This window comes from Cygnus atratus, chromosome 3, assembly GCF_013377495.2.
Source record: "Cygnus atratus isolate AKBS03 ecotype Queensland, Australia chromosome 3, CAtr_DNAZoo_HiC_assembly, whole genome shotgun sequence".
Taxonomy (NCBI): domain Eukaryota; kingdom Metazoa; phylum Chordata; class Aves; order Anseriformes; family Anatidae; genus Cygnus; species Cygnus atratus.
In genome coordinates, this window is record NC_066364.1 from 106,831,129 (window position 1) to 106,856,381 (window position 25,253).

Sequence of the window (25,253 nt, forward strand, 5' to 3'; positions counted from 1 at the left end):
GAGCTCACATAAGAATGCATAAAACAGCAGTTAGAAGCCCAGGTTAAGGTTAAAGAAAACTTGTAATTAAATAAATTACAAATTTCACACATGACAGACAGGCATTTAGCTCCGTTTTGGGAGGTTGATAGTCTCAGCCATATATGTAGACAAACCATACTAAATTAATTAAAATACAGAGCTATCATTATCTATGCTATTAACAAGAACAGATTTAGAAATGAAGCTTGAGTCAGAATGAGTGTGAAATTCAGGACATTTCCACCTCCATATTTGTTTCTACATAATCTGATTTACAAATTATGGTGTGGCTTAAAAGACACAGTGTAGGTCTGCTGTGTGCATGCTATGATATGAAGCAATAAGATTACATAGTACCACAAGCAGTTTTGCCCCCCTCACTCCCATTTAAAGAGTATGTGTACACATATATAATTTGCTGTTAAGTTTCCAAAAAGAATGCAAAGAAATTCAAGTTTTCCCATGGAAGAAGTTCCAAGAATATCTGACATCACACTTTAGGGACACTAGAACTCAAAAAAAACATTCTAAACAAAAAATTAAGGGAAACATCACCAAGTGCATTTGCCAGTTCTGCAGCTTCAAAAGTTTCCATGGAGAGTTTGAGATCATAGGGAACATGGTGGGTACTGTGGGAGAAGCAAAGCAGAGCAAGCCTAACCCACAAAGCATGGAGATGGGCAACCCCCACATGCAGGTTTAAATAAATAAATCTACAAGGGAAAAAGACTTCATTCAAGTAAAATTGACAGCATCTAGCATCTTGATCCCAGTATATGGTTAAAAATCTAGTAGAGGCAATCTTCAGCCCAATGCTTCTCCTGGAAAGACTGTGGATCAAATGATTAATGTTAGTATCTTAACAGCAGCATTGTTGGAGCTTCAGAGTTAAAATAAAAAGGACTTCTCAGATGCATTTCAGCCTGACTGAAGTACTAGAAGTTGTCTAGTGCCCTGTTTCACATTTCAGTCAGAAGAGCGGGAGGTAATTTTTATGAAAAAAACATTCAGATCCAGGGGTGCCATAAGTAATAAGGCAGTCGTATAACATGCAGAGCCTTGACCAAGCAATGTAGCCTTTGAAAGTGAGAATTAAAGCAGCTATTCCACCATCCATGTCTGCCTCAAAGCTGGGTTTCAGAGGAAGATGGCACACCTGCAGCCATGCATACCATAGAAATACAGCTGTGGCATCTGACTGACAGCCCACAGCAAGGAGTATCACATCCACTGTGCGCTCTTCCCCTCATTAGCCAGCATGAGGTATCAGATGTGTTCACCAGCTTCATGGTTCAGTGCAGCAAATGCCTAACCACCTCAGCACATGCTATGACTGTCATCCCCTCTGCTGAGGCTCAGAAAACCTCAGAATTATTTTGGTAGCTATTTAGTACATCACTCAACAGCTACATAGTTAAGCAACTATTTTTGTCGTCTCAAGAAAAAGAGCTGTCAGGCTGAGATCTGTCCTGTTGTTTAACTGACTCTCCTTTCCTGTTTGGTGTCTCTTATTTATGCCTTTGCAGGGGTTGCAAATCCCACATAGGCACTACCAGCACTGAGCACGAAGCCATATCAATCACCAAAAAAGCGTGTTCCAAGATTTCAGCATGGTGCAAAGCATCTCAGGATGTCCTGGTTTGTGAAAGCCTGCCATCACACCTCTCAAAAAAAAAAAAACAGTGCTATGCACCAAGAAACCAGAGTTCCAGCTGCTGTGTCAACAACATCACTCATTAAGAGGAAACCGATGGTTATTTTTAATATAATTGCATCCTGGAAGAGACAGTGCCTTTGGAGTCTGATCACTGGATGTTGACACAGCCTAAAGCAAGAACAGTAAGAGCCACTGGGATTTGCCTGATCATCTTGATAGAGGGAATAAGCAAAGAAATGACTGCCTAAAATGGTAGAAATTAGTACTTGCTAATTATGGTAGATAAATGTTTGTTGATTCCTTACATGTCATCAACTGCTAATAGTGGAGGCTTTAGTGATAGACTGACTATACCTCTTCCTTTTGAACTGATTTATTCTCTTTGCAAGCTGAGCATTGAAACAGTACATAGAAAAATTCATATGTATCTTTCACATACACAACACTTAAAGAGAAATAAATTATACATAGAGTCATTCAATGGAATGGTTTTCCAAGGTGCTGCATAGCAGGCCTCCTTTTAGCCTCATTGTAATCAGTCCAAAATGAGTTTGGCCAATGAAAAAAGCAGTAGACAAAAAAAAAAAACAAGCAAATGAGACTAGCTGAAGGGGACAAGGAAAAGCAAGCTATGAAATCAGTAAATGAATGAAGTCAGTCTCAAGGAGTGTGAGCTGTATGGAAATATTTTAGTTCAACCAACAGTTGCTAGGCATTTCCCAGGCAATTTCTTGCAGAACCAGGAAAAAAAACTTTCCAAAATTATTTGGAAGAAAACGGAGTACTCTTTTCTATAGAGAGGTTGGATGAGGAGTCATATAGGCTGAAGGACCAAGATAGCTGAGTATTATCATGTCCTTCTTCCTCTGATCCACTGGTGTCCATGCATACACACTCACAAAAGAAAAGTGCAGATGCATCTTTACAGAGGCAACAATAGAGAAATACCCTTGGTAACTTTTGACAGAGTAGAACTTTAAATGTAAACAATTCTGAAAGGAGTTCTGTTTTTATTTTTCATTAAAGAGCTGATTATCCCTTTTACTGTTGATGAGCTCTACCTTGATCATTACTGAAAGCTTTGTGAACACCTGAACAAAGCAAAGCTTTAGAATCCAAACAGGGAAGCATTTTGACTTTCCAGGTACATTGCAGTCTGCCTTTCACATCAAAGGTGATGCCAAAGAAAGCACGAAGGTGCATGAAAGAAGACATACCAAGAGACGATGAAGGCCAGCCATTTTTCCATATCACTGTTTCCTTCATCTCCTTACAAACTCAACATATACAGTTTACTTCCTGTGCATGGAAGGGGGGGAAAAAACATGGAGAAGAAATTAAGAAAATGTATATTTCTCCATTATCTCCTACCCCTTTCTGACCTGAAATTAATAATCTAAGCCATATTCATAGATGGTTTGTCAAGATTTTCTTGCTGGACAGATGACTCCAATAAGTTTTGTACTGTCAAGAATATTTATTGGATATTAAATGCTACTCCTGACTCTCAGTAGTCTCTCTAAGGGCCACCACTAGGATATTTGCTTCCAGGAAAATGGAGTCTTACAGCAAAATAGTGGCACCCATCAGAAATATTGGCACGGGCTTTTTATTATCTATGAGGGGAAATACCACAAGCATCTACCCAAGTAAGGGTCCACTGTGATGTGCATGGACACTTCAATGACTTTACAAAAGTCTAAAACAAGAACCTTCCTGCTTACATCATTACTAAGGATCATATTTTGCACACTTGGATTCTGTCCTTCAGGTTTCTAATCTTAGCTGTTCCTTCAACCAATTCTCCTTCCATCCATAAACTCATTGCACCCTTTCTTCCCCTGCCATTCCAACCACAGATACACTCCTATCATCTGAATCATCCTCTTGAAAATCTGGGCCCTGGCTGAAAAAACCCATTGTTAGCAATCACATCACCAAACATCCCTGCAACTGCTTCACGCCCCATCTGTAAGGCCTATAACTGACTTCTGCTTTCTCTCTGGGGCAGTGCGTGTACCTCACTTATCTTTACGGAGCTCTTTAAATTATAACCTTAATTACAGTGGTCCCATGGAACAAATAGCATCTTTTAGAAGAAACAAACCACTACTGCATGCATATTTACCTCTCTCCTTCAGCAGAAAGTCTAACCCAATGGATTCCTAACATCTTAGGAACCTCTGCTATAAGACCCTTCTGACTCTAGGAAGAAATAGGTCAGGAAATATGACACTCAAAATTACTCAGATTATTTCAATCCATTATCATTGTCTGTCTTAAATCTGAGTCAGAGATCAAATCAAAAATATACTCTATCCTGTAGCCTAGAATGTCTTGAAAGTATTAGAGAGGTACTGTTTAAGTAAACAGTATGAAAATTGATCAAATACAGATAGAGTAGGCACCAAAATAAAGCACATATTAATCTGTAAATAGTTCTTTTGTCAAAATAACTCCTACAAATTTACACAAGTCTAAGTGGTGTTTATCCAAGAGTCCAAAGTAGCTCCCAAGTTACCACAGTATTCTACACTTTCCAAATTAATTTAAATTAAAGCATGTACAACTGTCAATCCGTTGTGCATTACCATCTCCAAACAAAATCCTCCTTTACTAGGGAGATATAACTGGGTTCTTGGGGAATGCTTGTTTTGCATGTCAAACGCAGATGAGATCACTGAATCTGAGTACCACGTGTGTATACTTATTCCCTGCGTCCTGAAACCCTCAGAAGAACCACACTGCTGAGAGTTTCATCACATCAGCTACTTAAGGCTAGTTTATTTTGCCGTATACTCTTCCTTGGGTCATTGCTGCTTCTGCAGATTTACTCTGCTCCCCCGCTTTTGCAGCATACATTGTCCCTCTGACAGCAAAGTTCGGTGCTTATTTCCTGCTTCATAAATTGGCAATGCCCCTGTAAAGTTTTTTAGGGTGTTAAAGCTCAGCAGGTATTTATTGGAGAGCTAAAAATAAGCAGTAACCTGTCTTCAAGTAACTATGCAAGAGGACAGCAAAAAGCAACAGTATGTGTTGATGGAAGTGGCTGACAAACCAAAAAGAAAAATAGCAATAAACTGCAAGAGTCATTCATCTGAGAATTGACCAAAACCTCTCATGTCAAGTGTTCACGGCAACACAATCCCCAAATTCCTTCCTTTCCTTTCGAGTTTTCTTGTTATACCTTCCTTGCAGAACCAGCTGTATAAGCACTAGCCTTTGAACTCAGTCTGCAGACTGTTAACACAGCAATTAGTTTAAGCCCCAGGAGAGGCAGGTGAAAACCAGTAATTATTTGTAGGAGGGATTACACTGCACTAGTGATAACCAAACTGGCTTTGTTCCTTCCTTGCTTGTACATTGTTCTTTGTAATATAGGTGACCCAAGTCATTACATATTCTATCAGACTCCACAAAGGAGACACCATTGCTCTGGTTCAAATAATTCATGCAGAATAACCTAGAATTGCTAACTGCAGCTTGCAATTGCAAACTAAATCAAAGAGCAAGAGTCAGCACAAAATACCCCTGCTGTAATTACAAACCAAATTAAGATTTCTGCACTGAACACACCCTTCTCTTTCCACCTGACCTCAAGCACTATTTTCTGTCCTACCCATATCCCTAGATTCAGTGTCCCCCTATATTTCATATTTCACTCAGAATACTATTTCTTTCACCCACCTTCATGCTGAATCTGGCCCCAGCACTGACCTCATTGGTGCTGTGTCAGCCAGAGCACATGGCTGCAGTCAGCAGCTGACCCAGGGGAGGTGGGTGAGGCAGTACCTTAGAGCTGGCCAGCAAGACCTGCTCATCCTCTGTTCTCAAAGAAAAGCTATTCAGCTCATTTTAAAAGGAGTTATCTTTTCTTAAATGAAATCAGAAAAATCAGTCACAAATAATCAACCTAATGAAAACGTTTCTTTACACATGCACATATAGACACTCACTATGTAAGTCAGTGCCAAAGCCCCAAGTTCACTAGCAGGCCCTTAATCATCACAACCAACCTCAGTGTGAGATCCACAACCAAACCTTTGCCCATGAGCACAGCAGCTCTGGTTAAGCTCACTCTCCAGAAACTTAGTCTATTTGCAGAAGTAAACACCCCCAGATTTCACAGCTGCTACAGGGATTATACACCTCCTCCAGAAATCTTAGCTCAACACAATTTACCTGCACTTGAACCCTAAGCTTAACTTCAAAATGTAAATTCAGTCCATAGCAAAGATAGGAAGTACCTTTTGTCTCCAACAGGATGTAAATAGATGCCTGACCAGCATGATGGCATCCTCTACATTACCATTCTGCTCTGCTAGGAAATATGTACATAAGAATAAAACCAGCAATATCTATGGCCATGTCTCATAGTCAATGACAGACCAAGTCCCACCTGGATTTAATTTTCTATGTGGTGTGAACATCTACAAAGCTTAAAATGAGAACTGGAAGGCTGGTGATATTTGCATAGGCACTAGTTCAGTCTTAGTTGGGTTACTGCAATTTTGATGGCAAAGCTAATTATGATAGGCAGGATTAAAAGGCAAAAGTGGATTGACCTTGCATTGTAGGCAACACTACATCTGCTTTCCCCAGGAACTACAAGGGGTAGCACAGCTTTAAACATAAGCCTTACCACCCATTTTCCAGCTATGCTCTATCCCTACTTCTCAGATCAGAATCAGTTCTTAGCCCCCAGTTTCAAAACAGTCCCTTTCAAAGAGAATATTAAGTATTAAGGCTTTTTTTATTTTTAATATAGAAGTTACAACAACAACAGACAAGTTTAATTCAGATTATTTGGGTTACAGATAAGACATTTCACAGTGAGGGCAATTATCCACTGGGAAAAGCTTATCTCAAGAAACAGTCCAAATTAAGGCCAGCACCAGAAAACTGTGTGCTTTCTGAATGACAAGTTTTAGCTAAATTAAATTACTGAGTTCCAGATGCAACAGGGAGAAATTGACAGAAGTGAAAAGTAAATGAGGTGATCAACAGTTACATTTAAACAAAACCCATTCCTCTGTTGCAAAACTAAGATGTAGCAGCTGTAGCACTGAAAGCAAAAGTTATTTTAGAGTATCACAGATGATTGTAACAAATGAGCACCACAGAACTTACATAAAGAAGATTAGATTATTAAATTAGCACAGACAAAAGGTTTACTGCTACATTACTATTGCCCCTGGAAACATGAAACGTGAGCAAAAATTCAGAGACTACAGTTTGCCCATCAGATATTAGACATCATTGCTAACCACAAACAAATCCTGTGCCCATCCCACTTTTTCGGGGGTCCTAAACAAAATGAAAGAAGCTTGTAGGAAAAGAAGGTTCAGACCAAATGATTCATGAGATTAGATTAAATTCAAGAAGCAGTTTTTAAATTGCTGTTTGCTACTCCATTACTCACTAAAATCAAAGATTTACTGTGACATCTTTTCATCCCAACCATTACAGATGCAAAGATGCCCCATCACAGCCAGGCCAGAGAATGACTCATGATGTTGCCACACCAGGCTTTCAGGGAAAGTTTTCTTCCTTGCTTCATTCCTTGCTGTTGTGGGGTTTTGGTTTTATTTGCTTGTTTCATCCCTCCCCACGCACCCACAAATTTCCCTCTTTCAAACTTTGCAGAATTGCCTAGCTTTTTTGCCTAGCTCAAACTTTCGCAGAATTGCTTAGCTGACCCAGATTTTCCCTTCACTCTGGCTGGGAAAGCCCATGATCAGAGGGGCAGCACAGCACAGCTGCTGCAGGGTCTCACGGAGCCTGGCCAGAGCACCGGCTGGGCTGGCCTTTCTCCAGCAGTCAGGCTATGGCAAAGCATCAACACCTAAGACAGAAACTGCACTTTCTGCCTTTGGCTTATCCTTTCACTCTTTCACCTGTTTCTCACTTGGCTCTTAAAAAAAAAAAAAAAGATCTTAAGTAGGCAGTTTATCTTCAGCCTACTTTTTCTTCTCAGTTCCTTCACAGACAAAGGTTACCCATAACAATCTTTAATACCAGGACTTCAAAAACCTGTCAAACATTTCCCTTCTTATCCCTTATAAAAGTTCTCAAGAGCTATGGGATTATGGGAAATTCTGCAAAGCATTACTTAATACTTCTGCTTCCAAGCACTTGAATTTGTTTTTCCTTTTTTTCAATAACTAATAAAAAGACTAAAAAGTATTTTCATGTGGGCAGAAGCCGTGGGGCCAGGCAAACACACACCCTCACTTTAAAGCCAAAACTGTACTTTACTGTCACACAATGACACGTCTGCACCCAGCCACAGCCACAATTACTGCAGACTTCAAACTCCTCCCAGGTACTGAGAGTTAGGCACTGACATGCACCCACCCAATTCTTGAAGCAGCTCATCTACATAATTGCTCCCTAACAGGCCACTCATTTACTAGTGTTCCTCTGTTTTAGCTTCAGGTTACTAATAAAAAAACCTAAGTTTTAAAGTCTTTGAAAGATACTTAGTACAGCTAAGCAAAGTCAAAAAAAACATACAGGAATAACTGTCCATGATCAGAAGCACACTATTCTGTCGCTTAACTCTTACTGTCTTTTCATTAAGCATTGTACTAAGAGCGAATACCAGTGACAAATGCATTTTTTAGCTTGGTTTTTGCTTTTTGTTGTAGGTTTTGTGGTTTTGTTTTTTTTTTTAAACCAAAGGACAGTTTGATGCTACTTAAAGTTCACAGCTCACACAGCACCTAAGTCATTCAGTGATCAAAACTCTTCCATTTACCAAAAAAAAAGTCTTCGCCAGCCAGTATGAATTTCAGACTCAAAATGCAAACAGCTGATTTCTCAAGCAACTTAGAAAGCTGGATCTAATCTGAAGAGGTCAAGAGCACTTTCAAACCCATCCAAGAGAGGGACATCAAAAGAGCTTTGAGCAGAAATAAAAACATGGTTATTTTGAACACACTAATAGAAAAACACATCTGAGCTTTAAGGTAGCAAATTCAGCACCTAATTTAAAGCCTATTTCAGAGGCCTGAGATTCAGCAAGTTATTGCTGGCCACACCCTGGAAAACCAGTTCTCTCCAGAGCATGCTCCTACCTTAGGACTTCATCAAACCAATGGAAGTCCCTCCTGAAAGACCTTGACATGAACAGCAAAGCCTTTTGCATCTATCTCCCCGGGCTACACATCAGCTTGGCATTGCATACCAGGAGTTGAAACCACATTTTACATTCATAGCTCTGTTTCTAAAAATTACACTATGAATGATCTCAAATGCACATCGCAAGTCCTTTCAGAGAAAGATGTAGAAGTGATCCCGTCAGCTATGTCTCTGTACTAAAGCAAAAGCTGTTGTGTTTCATACAGCTTGTGGCATCGGAAAAGGGAGCCCTGACAGCACTGTGTTACTAATTTGCTGTCACTGGCAGTGAGTCAGCACTGCTCCAAAACATACATTGCACTGTCACCTATGGCAGACTGGCAGCTGGAGATTGCTGTACTCGGTCTGCAAGCCCACCTATAAGTAGAACATTTTTTCTTCCTTTTATAGAGGAACATAAGTTTCTCAGACTTTTTCCACATGTAAATTTTAGCACATCCAATTATTTTATTACCTGCAACAGATGCTGCATCTGCCAAAACCAAACCTGTGTTTTCTGGGCAGCAGGTCTCAATGGAGGAGCAAAGCTCACTGAAAATACATTTATTTTAAGTTTACAGCTTGGAGATGTGAAAAGCCTTTTAAAACAAATCAGCTTATGTCCAGTAGTCTATAGTCAGTGTGATCTAAGGAGGGGAACAGATCTGTAAGACAAAGCAGACAGCAGCTGTAGAGGGATAGCACTCTCATGACTCCAAGAGAAACCAAAAGGATCATCTTCAGAGGATGCTTTAATCTCCGTCCTTGACTGCCAACAGGGGCAACAACCAGGAGCAACTTGATATGGAGTACAAGAAGAATCTGCCTCTTAAATCCACGGCACTAAGCATGGATATTTTAAAAATATTTTTAAAAGCTTTCAAGTTTCCTTAACCCTCCAACTTCCAGGGACTGGAACAGGGACTGGTAGGGAGCTGCCTCTACAACTCCCATCAGCATTTCTGTTTCTTGTCCTCAATATTGGACTGAAAGCACCACCTAGCGTCTGCAGCATCTCAGCTGGTTTCTAAACTGTTTGCAAGCATGTGGTCCCTGGGGACAGAGGCACAGACAGCACAAACAGTTCCAGAGCAAAAGGAAGCATTGAAGGTTCAGCCCTCTGTTCCCTTGTAACTCAGTTACCTACTCTGCTGCAAGACTCCCATCATTTGCACGCAGAGTGTTGCTTTGCTATTCCAAAAATCAAAGCAGTGAAATTCAGATCCCAGGGAGTACACAGTCAGACTCCATGTGTTTAATTAATGATAGATTCAAAGGTTGCCCCCAAGCTACAAAGCAAGAATTTTAGCGGTATTGTATACTATAACTTTAATAATCTAATTAAAACTGTTTGGAGCTCAGCAGAAATAAATGAAAGTGATTAGAGAATATAAGATTCTTCTTATCTTGTTATGTAAGCTTACATACTTCTGTGCTTTATTTTCAAAGAAAAGTTATAAATACCATAGCTTTCTTGTAAGGGCTGCACCTATTATGTTTTTTTAGCCTATATGGAGCTCAATCCTACTCAAAAAAATGTAGAAGCACATAATTTTAGAAATCACTTTCAAGTTGCTTCTGATTTACTGACAACAGCTAATGTTCTTGCCATGAAATACTCTTCAACCTGAATATGGAATTAAAAAAAGGTTTAAGTAGGTGATATGTTACATACCTAAGCAGCAACCACAAGCTGGTTCAGTCACTTCATCTTATTGTGAAATGTATATCCTTGTCTAACTTTATGTCAATATCATTTAGCTGCGGAGATGCAACGAACCGTACTAGAGATCTACTTCTTTAAAACCCATAGCTTCCTTGACCTCCCGTTGTCATTGTTTTCCTGCAAAGGAATGTCAAAATGGCATCTCCGACATTTCAAAGTTACAACTAGCAGTCTGAGTAAGTACATCCCCAAGAGGGGGAAAAAAAAGAAATCAATAACAAAAAAAGTCATTTGCTTACAGTGAATTCTGAGAGCTGGACTGAGCAGACGCATTATCATGATTAGAATCAGAGCTTGCACTTCTGCATTTTGGCTTCCATGCAGTAATAGAGGGATCCCCATAAGGTTATTTTGTAAAAGGAAAGAAGGGGTGGGAAGAGAAACTATAAAAGTCCACCTAGGAAGTGTATCTATTTTTTATTTTAAATATTACTTTCAAGTTCTCCACTTAAGACTGGAATGCATTTGCCATAAAAGTCAGCTATCTAATGATAGATGAAAAGTGCAGGAAGTAAAGCATTTCTGCACCAAAAAACTTATCAGATGCTGAAAATATACAGAACTCATCAGGTCAAACCCAAAATAATTTCCCACATCTTGATGTCTCATTTCAATAGGACACACAGTATTGATAGTAGGGAAATATGCTAAGAACGAGAATGAGTTTTTCCTGCACAGCAGAAGTGATTGAAGTTCTTGAAGGAGAGGAACAACCTTCAGTCTATTACTTCAATACAGTAGGCAAGATAGTTTTGCTTTGTGCGATATCAGTGATTTCTTGTCTTAAAAAAAATCACTGTAAGGTTGATTTCTACAGCAATCCATGCACGTTAAAGTGAAATGAATGTAATGGATTTCATAGCAAGAACAGAGTACAGCACCACAGAATCACATGTAACCCCATATAAGGCCCACATGAAAAGACACTCTTAAACAGAGCACTTGAGGAGTCTTCATTTTGAAGGGAATAGATACACAATTCCATAATGTTTTGGGAAAACCACCCACCTCCTCTCAGCTGATAAGAGATTTTTTTGAGTTGACAAGCTGAGTGGAGGCACTGGGAACCAGCATTCACCTTGAATATTTAGACAAGGACCTGTTCTGCTCCTGCCCTGACACAAATGAGGGACAAGTCCACTGAAAACAAACAGAAGCAAGAAAATGTAAGGGAAGACGCTTTTGTTTCCAGGATATTTCAAAAGCACTGTGTGCTAGGCCCACTGCACAAAGATATTCATTTCACCCCACTGGAGCTTTGGAGGGGGGAGGTGTTGAGATATTGTATTTCTTGTAGCTTGCTTTTTCATAATAGAACATCATGCCTAGGCTCTCCTCCTGGATCTCCATCTAGGATTGCATCAACAAGCAGAGGTTCACAGAGAGATTGCAAGACCTGATGATAGAGACAGCTGGGAGCAATGCCAATGCCATACTAACAGCACGCTTCTTTCAAATTTGTCCTTAGGCATGAAAGCTGCACTATTAACATTTTTTTTCATAAAATCTAGACCAGAAAAACACCAGTTCCCACTGAGACAATCTGTAAGAACATAACACTGAAACAGTAGTTCTTCTTTGGAGGCCTAGAATGAGTTGGGTTGATCACGGGATCTCTACTATCTACTCTTTGACAGAGGTCCAGGTTAATACCAGGTTAATAACCACAGGAACATTTCGCGCAGCAGTCAATACCCAAGGTTACTGGTCAGTGTTGAATCATGATGAGAAAGGCACCATAACTGCTGATTTTCTAGAAAGCTAGAAAACTATAGAACAGTCCAAATAGAAGTCTTAAAATATACCAGGCATATCTGTGTCCTTTCCTAGCATTAGATCAAGATGAAGGGCATGAAGTTATGAAGCCCTTCTCCAGGATCTCACTCCTTTCTGCATCTCCAGCCAAAAAATTCCCCTTCTAATTTAACTGTCTGGTATTTGCAAGATTACAAAGGGAGCACTGGCAAGCATATTTAGCAATGACATTTCACAGGTGAAGAGATTTGCAGAAATGCTGACTCCTTGTTCAAGTTTATCTTTCCCTCCTCAGTATAAATAGCAGCCACACGTCAGCACACTGACTGTATCTACTTGGACATGCCTTTAAGTAATTCAGGTTGAGCTCTCAATCAAGCACTATGAATTTGTTTCCAAGCTTTATATTTTATAGCGCATAAATCCTATCAGGTGGCAGGTACTGAATACTCTCGTGTTATAGATGCCCCTTCCTTTCCACTCATATCTTCATCACTATAAGCTGCTGACAAGGACTTATCTTTTAGAAGCTGAAAAGGTAAGGCAAAAATAGAGAAAGAATTTTAGAGCTAAAAAGTCCCTACAGGAGGGTTAAAAAAGAAAAAAAAGATTTTGAAGTTGTTCCACTGATTTACCTTCTGAAATACAGATCCAATCACGCTAGCATAGATACATTCATTGGCCGTGCTTGCCCTGGGCTCCTGGCCAGCAGTGGAAAGCAGTATTTGCCCACGGGAAGCAGAGCATCACTAGCACTATGCCTTAGTGATTTCCATACAAACACTGCATAGATCAGGGATATTCCTGCTCAGGACTTCCATCCTGGCTACATTTTACACCCACGGGGATCTCCATGGAGCACAGCTCTACATGCTCAACCTTGTGTTCACATTGAGGTAGAGCAGATACACTGGAATAAAACTGTCAGAGATCAAGGGATTGTCCTGTGTGTCCACCAGGCATTTTAAGTGTCTTTTTAAGTGTCTTCAAAGTTCAGGACCAGCCTAGACTATCATGTAGACACAACCATTGACACATTTTATAAATAGCATGTCATAAAAGGATGTCTAAGCAGCTTAGACTATTGTTTTCTTTTGCAGGCTTTTTCCCCAGAAATTAAACTCACTGGGTGTTACAACCAGGAGCAACTTCCCCATGTGGTCAGTAGTTGCAAATCCGTGTTAATTTCCTAATTCCAACACTATTTTGTATATTGCTTGGCCAAACATCTTCAAACCAAACAATGCCTATGCTGGTCCAACACTAGAATCCAAGTCTGCAATAGCTATGAGACCATGCTTTCTTAAAGTAATGGATACATTCTTGGATGCATTAGAAGTTATTCATCTGTGTCATTAAATCCATGCTATTACTGTTCTAAGTTTATTTTTATATGCTAAGAGACAATTCTACACCAATAATGGAAGCTATCAACTAGAGAAAAAATCATGTAACATAAGGGTGAAAAACAGTTATTTGCAAAGCATTATAAGTTACAGGGACAGACTGTGTATTATTAGCTTTTATATTTACTTTTTATAGTTACTATTATAGTTTTTACATGCATCTTTTTCAGCTTATTTTTAAAATGCACATATTCACTGACAAATGTTTGACTTCATACTCAAAGAAATGACCGGTGTAGATGTTTCCTTTGTTTCAGACCAGTAGTAGAGGCTTGAAAATGATGCAATATTTAGATTTTATGTTATTAATCCTAAACATGGCTATAAAATCTAAGTTAGCATTGGTTGAATATGCATTAGTTGAGATATAGAAGAACTAGAATGGATTGCATCTTTTAATTCCACTATTTACGCTCACTACAGAGTCTTGTAAAAGGAACAAACTATATTACAGAAATAAAACTGGCAGAGAAAAATGCCACGACAAAATGAAAACATGGTATTACATTTTTAGTTCCCCAAAACATTTCCCTATAATTATTTTCTAAAGAGGTTTAAGGTTAAGGAAGTGCCTGGTTTTAAAATAAGTGATGCTAAATTTGGAGTGAGTTATAAATTGGCCACACACAAGGAAGTCATCCCTCCAGAATAAGTATGTAGTAAGTCCCAGGAAGTGCTTGGGAATTCACATCACTAGTAACAGATGACATATGGCAACCCTCAGAGAAGCCAAAATTCTTTACACAGTAATGGCCAACAAGCCTGGCTTGAAACTTAGGATCATAGGTGGCATTCAAATCGCAGAAGAACTTTTAGCAGCCAGCCATAAGCAGTTTGTGCAGAAGTCTGAATCTGAATCTCTGTAGTAAAAATGGAGAACTTTAACATTTTTACTCTCTTCAGATGTTGGCTCAGATCCTGAACAGTCAGTAAGACCAAACAAGGTTGATATGTTCCCAAATGGTATTAGTTTCCCTTCTCTCATCCTTCTCCTCATTCCTGTCCCATTCCTCAGCATCACGTTCCTTCCAATAACCTCCAAATCCTTCTTCACATAGACTTTACTACATACTAACTGTTAAAACATCAACTTAAAATAACAAGTAACTGAACAACTGTTAGCAGGAGACAGAGGGGGCACAATAGTCCCAGTTCTCAGCAGTGAAACAAATTATTCCCCCACTCCTAACAGAAATGAAAACACTAGGGTCGAGATAGGACAAGCCACGGTGTAACTAACTGCCAGCTGCTGAGGACAAAGACTGTCATATATATACCACAGCTCAGAAGTCACTGCTTTCAAAAGGAAGCAGTAGAAATTGATGTAAATCAGGTCTTCTGAGCTGTCCAGCATGAAAAGCATCCTCAAAAAGGAAGATGGAGGAGTCACTATCAAGCTTTGAATGGCAGTCAGCTATGAAAAGGAGAGCTAACATCCTCAGTAATAAAAAACATGTTGAGATATTATTCAACATTAGGTTGCACAGATAAGGTGGCTGTGGAAAGAAGTTAGAAAAACCTTTAAGATGGTGATTATATGATGAAACCACTAACCTTTACCCCAACTTGGGATCAGGCCCCTTGTTTAGCAAGAACAAAGAAGAACGGTAAGTTGCCACAAATTAGTTTCAGTGTTGGGTATCCAAAACCAACAGATCTATCAATCACCTTTTAGGATTTTTCCTCAATGAAAGATGTTACAGGATTCAAGGCTGCACCAGAAAGGCTCTTAAGCATCTGCACCACTGTGGAGATGTGAAGAATCCATCTGATTCCAACAGCATCAAAGTTGAAATAGTCATAGGTTCTTCTGCTCTCTCAGTATCTACCTCTTCTTGTGGGTAACAGACAAAAGCAACAGCTCAAGAAAACAAACATTACGTTCAAGACTACATAACTGGTTGTTGAGTCCTCTGCCAGAGGTTACATTTCTAAATCCCAACCTCTACAAGAATACATTTACACACTTAAGTAATTTTATTTGTGCAGTCTCATTCATTATTGTTCTGCATGTACAAGTTCTTCTCTGAGGAAAGACTGGCCAGAACAGTTACTCCACAGCAATCCCCTGTTGACATTTTATTCCAATATAGACTTTCTCTATACAGAGCTGGCCTGGGTCAGCCCACCCTATGACAGAGTTAGCGTCCTGTCACATGTGAGGTTTAACTATTTCCTGGATTGGGAATATGAGGCAGAAACCATAGCCTCTTAGGTTTTGTTTATAAATTGCCTCGCACAAAAAAGAACCCCAAATCGGGTTATGTTATAATGCAGCTAGGAGCAGCCACATGAAATTTTAATCCAAGGAAGCAGAATCTTACATTTTGAAAGTTAGCCCCCAAACAAATAGTCATGAAACAAGTTTTGATGATGATACAGTTACTCAACTGCTCAAGCTGCAAGTGGAGTAAAGACATCGGCACATTTTGGAAGTTATTTTAAATACAGCATAATTCAACCGTATAAGACGGGAAGCTAGTCATAAATGTGTCCATTTGGATTTATTGCGGTATGCCTAACAATGCCAAATGCACAATAACAGCAGGGAAACACAACTGTTAAACACGAAGTAAAGCACAAGTGAAGGCAGAACATCCACCACTGACTTGAAGAAACTAAGCCAATTAAAATTCTGCTGATTTTCACAGAAGTAGTCAGATGTGACGGAACCCACAGAACGCCTAAAATGGAAATATTAATAACAAGTATTTTATGGTATTGTTAGAATGAGCATTGCAATTTAAAGCATCTATAAATAGTGCAGAGACAAGGAATGCAACTCTAACTCAAGGCAGGAAAGGGAATCTGTCATGTAGGAAACAGGTTTTCCACAACTTGAACTGGATTGTTTTGTTTTGTTTTTTTTTTTTTTTTTTTTTTGTCAAAGTGTTATTTAATACAAATGTGTATGGAATAGTAGCTGGAGGTGGTTTATTGAAACTAAACCTACATCCACATCTTACGAGAGGGTTCAGCGCTGAGGAAACTTCCAGGGTGAGATGTGGCAGATATGCAAGGAATCTGTTCCATGATAGTTCCCTTGGCAACACAAACTGCAACCCTAGATATTGGCAACACCAGGGGAGCCTGCTGTGCTGACTCTAAGAGAAATAGCACAGAGGGTGGAAAGGAGTGAAGACACCGCGGCCAGGCTCTGTGGGAAGGGGGACCTGATGGTACTATGGACCTGACAGACTGCATGGTCAGCCCTGAGCCAACCTGATAACAAAATCACATCCTCTGGGTGAATGTTGCTCATTATAATCTCATTGTAATCCAAGGTGCAACCACCACTCAACTGAGCATGCACTCTGAATTCCTCTGAGCCTATTCCCTTAAAGCAAAACTGAGAAAATTTTATACCAATTGTAACAAAGGTACATATGACTAGAGTCACTCAAGCTCCACCTAAAAACAAGAAAATAGTATAAAATTTCTCAAGAGAGGGAAAAATGTTAGGAAAGATACCATCGCAGACAAGCCAAGAGGACATTGCTGACTTCAGGGATCAGTCAACGGGCCATACCTCTCTTCCCCCCATAGGGGAATCTACTAGGTGAGATACAAACCCTCAGATATACCAAGTGCTTCCCTGGGAAACCTGGCATTCTCTCTATAGAGCCATTTCATAAGTTAACATATACGTAGTTGGTTGTGTTAGTCATATCCTTGGTACTTGCATGCGCTTTGCAGATAGTATATTACAGAAGGGTGTAGCACACTTTTTACCTCCTCTGGGCAGTACCCTTGTAAGCTAAAACTGAAATGCTTAAATAACACAATATCAGAATACCATCATGACATCGCTTCAATCTCTGCCTTATTTCTGGAAAAGATTTAATAAAATAGAACCCATCTTCCCATGAAAAGGCGTATAGCAGAGAGACGTAGCATGTTAGTCCCATACTTGAAAAGAACTAACATCAGTATGTGACCGCCAAAACCCTACAAGAGAAGAATGTTTATCCTGCTTCACTCATGACAGCCGAGGTGTTAGAGTTTAGGAGAAAAGAATTCACATAACACACATCTTCCCCCTGAAGCCACCATCTCTTTCTTCTCTCCTGTTCTTTGAGTATGTACTACAGTTCTGGAACCAGACAGTAGCACAAACTCACAGGTAACAAGTGACTGTACCACCAGATAAACTTGCCTAGATGCTCTGAAAACTTTCGAGGCTCCCAGGTCTATTGTTTGAGACAGTGGAGAGAAGCTCCCTAGTTAACAAGAAATCCAGTAATGTTCCTCCTGGTCCTCTCTGAGCAATACCAACTTGCAATTTTCATTTAGATTTTTAATAGAACAAACAGTGTAACAGCACGTTCCATAATATGAAACAAAGCTATGTATAGACTACCTCTATCAAAAGGCTTTAGTTCTAAATCCAGAACAAATAAAATGAAGTAAACATAGAATGGCTTTAACCTCCTACATATAACATGCAATAATTTTATTTGGGAATGACTTCAATGAAGATATGGATAGAAGATGTAATAGCAGAAAAAAAAGAAACATAGCAAGGGGGAAAATTAAAAACAAATGTTTAAGCTCAACTTTTTCCCTTTGTTGTAACACAGTTCTTTTTCCAATCAACTGCACTTATCACCTAATCTACAAAAGATATTACACACAGATTTTTCATGTTTGTTTGAGAAGATACACTGGGTGCCAATTTAAAAACAAAGGGCTTTTTCTTCACCAGCAATATAGAGCTCCTAAATAGCAGTTAGGGATGTTCCTAGAGTCCAGATGCAGGAATATTTACACCCACCCCAGCTTGATATCCAGGTTCTGTGGTCATAATTTCAGAAGAACCAAGGAAGGAGGCAGGTTACAGAGACAGACACTATCTGGCCTTAGACTGGCCCCATCATCATCCCTGGGATGGTCCTGATGGCTAGAGAGCCCTTGGCACTGGGATGGGGCATTTCGTAGCTGGGGACTAGAGGCAGTCAACCACAACATGGTTCCAGACCATTCGGAGCTGGGGCATGCCATCTGAGGGAGGCTGCTTCACAGGCACCCTGCGTATTTGCAGCCAGGCTAATCCTCCAGCCCTGCTTCAAGAAAGCACCACTCCACCATTCTCTTCCCATCTCTACATTTTCTTTCTGCTACCCAGTTTCCAAACTACTACTTTAAGCCTTCATACAGGTACAGATGTCCTAGGAGTATATTTTAGTGACTCAAACATGAGGCTGCCATGCAGTGTTCCAAAGATCAGGATAAATGTGGTTTTTTTCCATGCTGAAAGCTCCTTAATATGACAATGACATTATCTGTCTCCCATTAACCTTTAGAAAAAGTGATGTCCTCATTTTTATATTCTTTATATTTCAACATAAGGCCTTCTTTTCCCCTCTCTCATACTTAAATGCACACTGATAGATTTAACTGGTGGGTTTATTTACTCAGCAGACAGCCTATACAGCCGAGACTGTTTGCCAAACAGCACTTCCAATCTCTTCCCTTTTACTGTAACAGTCAACTACTTTTAGATGCATAACAGGCTACAAAACATTAATGGAATTGAATTTCACATTAGCAGAAACCAAGGGAGAGGGAAAACAGAAGCAACAACTTTGAAGGTCAGTGCTTTCCACCTTCCAAACTGTGCGATAGTAATAACATATCCTGGGCTGCAGAAACATGTTACTGCTAGAGAAGAGGAGGAAAACACTCGCAGCATGCTGTAATTAGAGAAGAAAAATGCTCCTCAGAAGAAATACCCAACTGGCACCAGAGAGGACTGTGGGTGTAAAACTCGTAAGTGTTTGAACACCATCTGCCAAGATATTAAAAATGCAATTCCAGGCTCAAGAAGCAGCATAGCAATTTCAAGAACCTGCCAAGCACAAGGGTTCTGGAATCCTAGCTCCAAGAGGCCAGGAAGAAAGGAGTTACAAGATGAGAAACATGCTTCTTACTATGTATGGCTGATCGCCACTATAAATGTATACAGTTCTGGAAAGAATAAAAAAGCTAGCATGAACAAGCAGGCATATTCTTCTGAGAATCAGTAAAATAGCTGGGTTTTAAGTACTTACTGACAGAAGTTATTTAGTGTGCACTTTTTCATTATAGAGTCATTATACAGTAAATATCTCAGTCCAGAAATGCATCCTAACATTTATTCATGGCTGCTGCTGGCCTCCCTCTCATAAAGAGATTTTCCTCAGGGGCATCTATGCATTGCAGTGCACAAATGGTCAGTGCTGTGCACCACAAGCATTCCTGATTTATATGCATTTAAAATTCAGACAGCAAGCACTGGGCTCCAGGAAGCAAAAGTGGCCTTGATACAGCTTTCTGTTCCTTTCAGTTCCTATTATCAAGGCTTTAGAAAATATCTGATTAGAATTATCTTGTAAGTGCTCAAGTCAGAATAAAATGCAAGCTCTACAGCCATTTTCAGAAACTGTTACTTCTGAAAGAAAAGCCAGAAAAACAACAGGATGTCTCACCAGCGCTGAGGCTACTCTGGAGGTTAGCTACAAAGCAGTTTCTGAAGCAATCACAGCTAAGCAAAAATAAACTCAAAGCAAACTGTTCCAAAACAGCAGCAAAATGCCCCCTAGGAGTGTGTTTTGAGCCCTGCCAGTCTCCTGCCTATTCCACAGGGCTGGCCTCTTGGACAGACCACCTGCGATTGAGGAGGAAGTGATGGCCCCAAGGTAAGTCCTCCCTGTTCCCATCTACACTAGGACATGTTACACCCTTCATATCCCCAGATTGCATGCTTCAATCCTTTAATGCTACTAGACATAGTGAGCACAAACCATACAGTTTCTGTACTTCAGTCAAACTCTGGTAGAGTCATCACATTCAGCATGTCACAACTGGGGCTAAATTGCATGCAGAATGATACAAAACAATATACTAGAAGGCCTAGTCCTAGTGCAAAACCACATCTCAGAATAATTCCTTCTGTCAGAACAATTTTCAGCTTGGTATTTAGTGTTTTTTGCATCTCCATTAAGACATTTTATTTCAATGCTATTTGGACCTCTAGAAGTATTGTATGTCTCCAAAGATAAAACACTATCTGCTACAGCTGTGAAAATGTTAAGGTCACATTTTAAAATTGAGGCTTGTAGCAAAAAGGAAGAATTTTAGATGGCCTATTAAATGTACCACATTTAGAAATGGCCCATAAAGACAATGGTAACTGAATTTAATGCATTTTTTATTAATGAATGAGCAAATGACCTACTGTGACAAAAGTAAGCATGGCCCTGTACAATGTACAGGACACGTTCTGATCTGCTAGTAAATACAGCCAATTTTGTTCCATGCATCTCATCTGAAAACCTCTACAGAACAGAGGGTATCTTCATTCTGCGACCATCCCAAATACCTCATTTTGGGGGAAACCTTCTTTAACAGAAGCAGGTAAGAAAATAAATGTCACCCCTCATACTAGTATTTCAGCCATAAAAGGATTGTGAGGATTTTAGTGAGCTCCTTGACTCTCAATATGGCTCTTAATTAATCAATCACTAATTCATGAAACCTAAATAATTGATTCAGCAAATGGCAGCAGCACCCTCAGAGAGAAGAAAGCAATGCAATCAGCTCATCTGCTCATAATCCCCTTGCCTGGTGAACCTATTCTTCATCACTCCGTGGTCAGTATCCTGAGAAATACATCTGTGCTCCTTGAAAATGAAGTGAGTGCGCCAGGCTTCTTACTGAGATAAACTCTGCCTTAAATTAGAGCACAGGAATTTGGTGCTAAACCTGTCTCATCACTTGACGTGCTTTGCTGACTTCATCTTTTTGGGATCAGACATAAGTGGGTTTAGATGTTCCATCCAAATTTCTACTGCATTCTCTTCCAGGCACCTTTCACTGGGGTCACGTCTTTTCAGCTACCTCAGCAAGAAACTGAAGAGCCCACCTTGCCAGAGCGTCTACTGCCCTCATCAGCTGAGAAGTATTTGACTCAAAAACTGTAGAGAAGGTACACAACAAGACTAACTTTTCTGCCAACAGCCACTCCATGGTCTCCCATTGTACTAGCAGGCCATGAGAGCAGGTGGATGGGTTCAAGACCATGGCCTTGTGCACAGCACACCCCACATCTCTTGTGCTCGCATTCATCATGACCTTCATTTCTTAAGACAGAGAACTGCATGGTCCAATAAAATATACCCCTACTCGAGTGTCATCTGAACCTCTGAAAAACATCTTGCTAAGCATAGTGTAAGGAAGTTTGAATTTCCCCATTTGCCACGTAAACTTTCTTAGCTACAGCTGCCCTGAGTGGCACCAGTTAAAAAAAGTGTCATAAGGACAATACATGAACAGTGTCAGAGCGCTACTGCTTTCAGCCCGTCATAACTCTGGGAATATCCTGAGCTATCCTCAGTTACACAGACACTTGAAATCTGTAAATGCCATCTCTTTACCTGATTAGTCATAACTACTTGAATGTTATTGCAGACAAGTGTGCATGTGGAGGCATTTGAACAGATGGGGACTTCTGGATTTGAGCTAGTGAGAGATGCTGCAAGGAGCTGAGATTTTGGCTTGCTCCATGCTTTTCAAGGACATTATTGCTCTATGGTCCTGTCCACACTTGAAAGCACCACATCTCTCCAAGTTATTCTTCAAAAGAAAATTAAATCCCAGAAGAACTGTAAATTTTCACTGTAAATTTGGAGCTCTGCATTTATACGGCTTAGAAGCACTCTTTCCCAGAGGCTCAGTTACCAGTGGGGAGTTGCAACCCCTAACTTTTAGGTACTATGAAATCTACTGGAATCCAGAAGCCCAGCTGATATATCAAACTCTATATCCACAGCACATGGAGAGCTGGTTGTCTGTGCCCACGAGATCTGGCAGATGAGTAGACCTTGGCTGGTCATCAAGACAGAAAAGAGAGACGTGCAATTAAGAGGCATAATGTGGAAAGAGAGGAATAACTAAGGAATTACCTCTGGACAAAAATGAAGCAGCCATCCCTGCTTGGGACCCATAGCCACAAATCCTTTACTCAAGTTAGGTCACCATCTGCATCCATATGAAATGTAAGAATGGCACATTCTTTCTCTGCCTGAAGTGACCTGGGTCACATCTCCAGTAGGCTGCAGAGCACTGCAGCCTTGCAGCTTCCTTTGCCATTACCCTGGGATTTGGATCACTTTTGTAACATACTGAAATAATTGTAGAAACTCTCCTCTTTCCTCCTCCTTCCCTTCCCTCTCCTGAGGTACAGGCCTCCCACCCAACTTCTGCCTACCGAGGCACAAAGAAACTGTGCTGTGCTCATGTGCACCTGTAGCAAAAAAAAAAAAAAAAGGACCCCCAGAAAAACTCTAAACTGAACAACATCTGTAATCAAAGTGTCCATACAAACACTGGTCTTGATTTAATGAAATATTGATACCCCTATACATGACTGTGCACAGCACATCTGCAGATGCAAACTGTTTCAATTCTTAATCGATCTCACAACTTGGCACACTGGTAACTAGCTGGCTTATTCCATTGGAAATCCAGAACAAAGATCATTATTTCAAATAAGGGCTGATGATCCTGCTGCAGGGTAGCAGGCATCAGAGTATGTCACAGTCTGCCTGCCTATAGTACCTTCCTACAATTTTTTATTTTTTTTTAAAGCTAAATGGGATATTTTCTCCCCATTTTCTTACATTTCTTTCAATCACAGTCTAACATATCAGCAATTGATCTGTCCAACTTCTCCCACACTTCAGGGAGAACCACCCTCACACAAGGAGACAGACCTTGCTGTGCTTGTTGTGGGTGGGAGACACCAAACATCAGTTCCTCCTGCTTCGGGAGGAGCACCACTCTGATGCCTAGTAATTGCAGTCTTCACCAGAGAGAATAGGAGATGCTACCTATTCCCTCACTTCTTAATCAAAGCACACTGATGGACTTGAGTGGTGGCTTTCCTTTCTCTAGGGAGTGCTTGAAGGGTTCAGCTATATAGCAGCTCTTGCTTTTTGGACCAATTGGTAGTTAAACATCCTGTAGAAATTATTCCTCTCAACAACAGGGAGTACAAGAAACCTGTTTCAGGGCCCTTTAAAGCCAAGTTGACATAGAAGTGGAAAATGTATGCTTAGAGTCCTCCAACAGAAAGGAAATTAAGTCCTAGGACTGCCTTTGCTGGCTGAAGGCTCTGCCTGCTGTGGATTGCAGTGAAGTGGGCAGGCAGGAGGTGAGTTCCTAGATTACACATATTAACACCCAGAAACAGTATACACTGTATTATCAACCACTTATAAAATAAAACTAACTCTTCTCATGTGGAGAAAATAGCAGGAACAAGCAATGGACCAAAGTGAAAAATGTCACTAATTATAAAGTATTCTCAGCCAAGGCAGCAGAACTACCCAGATGAAGGGAATTAATACTAAATTCCTAGAGACTGCAATAGACAATGCTTGTGCACAAGCCTTGTTACCAGATACATGAGGTAAAAGGGCCAGCATTGGAAGTAAAGTATTTATTAATGCTAAAAAAAATAATCTCCTATGTACACCCACTATAGGCATCGGCATACACCTGATCTGTCAACTTCTGTACTACTTCAAGGATCAGACCTTGCGGCTATTGTCTCTGCCCTGTAAATATGCAGACTGAAAGACTTCCAGACTTGCTAACATATGCAGAAGTAATTGCTTCAGAGACCCTAGATAATGCAAACAAACAACATGCCAATTTAATGTCTGCTTCTCTTGCTTACAAGCCAAATTACATCTGGCTATCCTGGATACATAGAAGATTTTTAATAACGTTTTGCCAGGTAGAACTATGCTTCCTGTAAATAAAGATTCACAACACGAGCTCTCTAAACCAGCACACTAACAAATACCACCCATAAAACAAAATATACCATGAGCGCAGAGGCAACACAAATTTCACGCAAGTAGGTATTAGTATCTCCACATTTACTCATTAGATCTTCTAATTTCTCATTATGTTCGGGGGTTGGGTTTTGTTTGTTATTATAAATGTTCTTGAATTTTGTATGGTATGGATTTAATACATCAAGAAATTAATCTGGTTAATTCATGAATATTCTTCATGAATCTACTTTGTGAATCCTTTGCAAGTAGAGAAAGTTTTTTATCCCCATAAAATCTACAAAACCAGTCCTACTTTATGGTAGGGTGGCTTCCGTATATGGAAACTAAGAACAATATTTATTGTATACTGAATTCAAATTGCTTTCAAGTCTTGGAATAAAACTTTGTTGCACGCACTTGCTAAGTCATCTCCTCTCAAATCATAAGCAGAATGTATTTTTGTCGCTGGCTTACTTATCTACTTCCAAGAGCACTACTAACATGGGGAGAAAATAATTCTTTAATATATGACCCAGTTAAATTGCTTTCCTGCTCTTCTACTTTGGGTGTATCCATATCACGTGCAAAACATACTGGCTTCTTACAGCCTTAACTGCAGGGCATGGACCAGCACTACCAAGTCATTAGTTGCCACCACACTGCCAACACATAGCAGAACCTGGGATATCACCTTCCTCCTGTAAGAAGTGTTTATATAGTTTCTATTATTCAATGTCAACATT